Raw genomic sequence first — 3,674 nt, 5'->3', positions numbered from 1 at the left:
CCAGGAATCGTGGTTTAGAAGCTGAGCTTTGTGATCAGATAGATCTGGGGCCAAATCCAAGGCCTGTTTCTTATTTGTATTTGATTAACGCAAGTTTCCCAATCTCCTTGAACTTTGCCTTTGTAGAGGAGATGCCAACAGTATGGACTTCTTGAAGGTTGTAAGAGACAACAGGAAGGGTACATGGGAGCCTTGAGGATGTCACTGGAGAGCGCCCCCCTCTGACCTGCAGTTCTCATTACGCACAGCTGCATAGGAACAGCAAGGATAGATGGGTAATGCTTACTATAAGACAGGCCCACCTCAGTGGCATATCACTGCTTGCTTGTTTGCTTAGAGACAGTGTTTCATACATCCCAGGTTGGTCTTGAATTTGCTGTGTAGCTGAGGATGACCTGAAGAATTCTGCCTCTGCCTCTACCTCCAGAATGCTGGAATTACAAGTACATGCCATCAATCAGGCTGAGTTTTTGCAGAGCTGGGGATTGAGACCGGGGCATTTCAGGCAAGCACTGTACCGGTTAAGCCATATCACCAGCATCGTGATGGTTAATATTGACCTCAAACGGACCCTATGTAGAATTACCTAGAAAAGAAGTCTCATGCCTGTGAGACAGTGTCTAGACTACGTTAGCCTCTGGCTATGACTCTGAGGGATTGTTTTGAGTAGGCTGATTGAGGTGGGAAGACCCATGCTAAAAGTATATGGTACCATTCCCTGGGCTTGGATCCTAGATTTCATGAAAAGGAGAAATCTGCTGGGTACAAGTCTGCCTCCTGACTGAGGGTACAATGTGACCAGCTGCCTTAAGATCCCACCGCCAGGGCATCCTGCCATGATGGACCATATCCACAAACTGTGAGCCTTTCTCTCTTAAGTTGCTTTGATAGGCTATTTTATCACAGTAACTACAAAAGTAACTAAAACAAGCATCATTTAAGGTCTTACTTGGTAGCTTAGGCTGGTCTGCAACTCACTGTTCAATCCATGCTGAACCTTGAACTCATAGCAATCCTCCTGCTTTAGTCTCCTGAGTGGTGAGATTGCAGGCATGAGCTGCAATATCTTATCTTTTAAAACCCCAACAACTCTAAATGAGGAAAGCGAGAGGTGGAGAGGTAAGGACCGAACAGGGTCAATCCATTTGAGGTGGAGGTAAGCTTTATACCCATTTCTAGCTAACTCCAAGGTCTAAGAGTTTTTTGGTCATGCCCACGTACAGCACAGGCAGCAGTGAGGGACAGTGTGCAGCAAGCTGTGGGAATAGGTCAGCTCCTTGGGAAATGTCCTCCACAAGACTCAGGGCTTTGGACTTTGGCTCTTAGGTAGTGCTGTTTTTCTTTCAAACCACCACAGGGGATATGGGTGTATGTTGTGAGTATACGTGTGTGTGTGTGTGTGTGTGTGTGTGTGTGTGTTTACAAGTGTGTGGATACACAGTCTTCCTTTGTCCATGTCCTGTGGTAGAAAAGAAGCTCTTGCCTTGTCAGTTCTCTTTCCTGTGCCACTGTGACCACCATATCTCACCACAGGTTCTCTTCAGGGTAGGTGACACATCCCTTTTTACAAGGGAGGCAACTGAGGCTCAAAGACTACATAAGCTCTGAGGGCCACTTGAGTAAGGGACACAGCCAGGACTCAGATTCAGGCCTGCCTCCAAAGCTGAGCAAAACGTCAAAGCATCCCAGGCCTTCCTGCGTGGATGTCCACGCCCCCTGTTGTCAGCCAGAGGAACGTTTTAGACACAGGTGCAGCAGAGTCTCCAGAGTCCAGGAGCTGCCGTCCTGGCTGAGTAAACACAAGTGGCAGTGAGCAGCACAGATGAAGCTCCGCCTTTCTCGGAGGAAATGGATGCTCTGTCCCCTCCAGATCGGGAAGCTAGCGGTTGGAGTCCCTCCATTGGCTGGGTAACAGAGGTGGGTGGGGACAGGAGGGACATGCTACTCTCTGATTCCTGTCCTGAGCTATAGGAACATGACAGGAATAAAGAGAGGCAGAGCCTCTGAGCCTCTGCCTGGGTTTCTCTGGAAGCTGCTAGGCTGTAGCACACACATGGTTTTGTGTGTGTGTGTGTGTGTGTGTGTGTGTGTGTGTGTGTGTGTGTGTGAACCTCTGCAGAGCCTGCTGAGCATCTGTCCCAAGACCAGGTGACGACAGAGCCTGTAACTGCTGCTGCTGCTCTTCAGTCCCATGATGATGTCTTCATTTGTTCTCAGTCCCTTTCAGGAAAATTCTAACACAATGTTTCTTTGTTTTATCTGGATTCATCGCCTCCCAGACCCTCAATGGTGCTCCTGAAGCCTGTGTGAGGGAGCCATGTGAATTAGCACGTGGCCGGCAGCTAATTCCTTTTCTGAACCTTGGTCACCATGGTCACACTCTCTCCTCTGCCTTAACCACCCAGCCTCTGCCCTAGAACATTTCCTCTTGTTCCTTTCAACCCATGTTTCAGGCTATATTCTCTTCCTCGCTTCCTAGAAGCCCACTTTGACTTTTGTGGTTCACTCTATTTCCAGATCTGAGAACCCCCTGGAGCATAGCTTGTGAATTAGCAAGAGTCTCTTCAAACTGGGTATGGTGGTACATACCTGTAATCCCTGAATTTGGGAGGCTAAGACAGGAAGATCAAGAATTTGATCAAGAATCAAGAAGCCTCTCTTTCCTTCAATGAGGTGGCCGAGCCAACGCCAACACACAGATCTTTGTGAAGGCCCTGAGGGGCAAGACCATCACTCTTGAGATGGAGCCCAGTGACACCATCGAGAATGTCAACGCCAAGATCCAAGACAAGGCATCCTACCTGACCAGCAGAGGCTGATATTTGCTGGCAAGCAGCTGGAGGATGGCGGCACTCTGTCGGACTACAACATCCAGAAAGAGTCCATCTTGCATCTGGTGCCTTGCCTGAATGGGGTGGCATCATTGAGCCGTCCCTTCACCAGCTTGCCCAGAAGTACAACTCTGACAAGATGATCTGCCACAAGTGCTACACACGTCTGCACCTCTGTGTAAGAAGTGTAGCCACACCAACAACTTGTACCCCAATAAGAAGGTCAAATAAAGTTGGGGACCATACCTGGCCCATGACCCTGGGACCAAATAAAGTTCCCTTCCATTGACTGGAGCAGGGAAAAAAAAAAGAATTTGAAGACAACCTGGACTATATAGTGAGATCCTGGCTCAAAAAAGAAAGTCTCTTTGATTTGCTTACCCCTAACACCTAAGCAAAGTGGCTGTGCTCTCTGTGTGTGGAAAATGTTCATTCCATGTCTCTTCATTTCCCCCCAGAATGAAGCATGGGCAGGTACAGAGCAGGGTGGTATTTGAGAGTCCCCTGGCAGTTCTGAGACATTTTGATCAGAGATCTCCATAGCTGACCAAGCCTGGCTTGGCTTTGCTAATTGCGGGACTTTTCGTGGTTTACGTTAATCGTCCCCCCCCCACCCCCACATTTATCAGTCAGGGTCAGGGCCAACCTGGTACAGACTAAATGAATTCTGTGCTCATTCATGGTTCCATCCAGGTTCATTAACACAGGAGCAAAGGAACCTCGTGTCCGATCATCAGAGGTCATACTTAGATTTCTACGGGCCACAGCACACCTTATCCAGAGGGGAGCCCTACTTAGGTGGAGAGGAATCAGGAATGACATGCAGCTTGGTGATCGTTGTCC

The 3,674-nt window shown here is 48.6% G+C and overlaps 1 pseudogene; it reads left to right on the top strand.

The window, feature by feature from the left end:
- The first annotated feature begins 2,286 nt into the window (after positions 1-2,286).
- LOC131913838 (ubiquitin-ribosomal protein eL40 fusion protein-like) lies at positions 2,287-3,062 on the top strand (annotated as a pseudogene).
- Positions 3,063-3,674: the final 612 nt, after the last annotated feature.

This window comes from Peromyscus eremicus, chromosome 6 (assembly GCF_949786415.1).
Source record: "Peromyscus eremicus chromosome 6, PerEre_H2_v1, whole genome shotgun sequence".
Classification (NCBI taxonomy): domain Eukaryota; kingdom Metazoa; phylum Chordata; class Mammalia; order Rodentia; family Cricetidae; genus Peromyscus; species Peromyscus eremicus.
The sequence above is the reverse complement of the archived record's forward strand: the minus strand, read 5'-3'. Positions and strand labels throughout refer to the sequence as shown.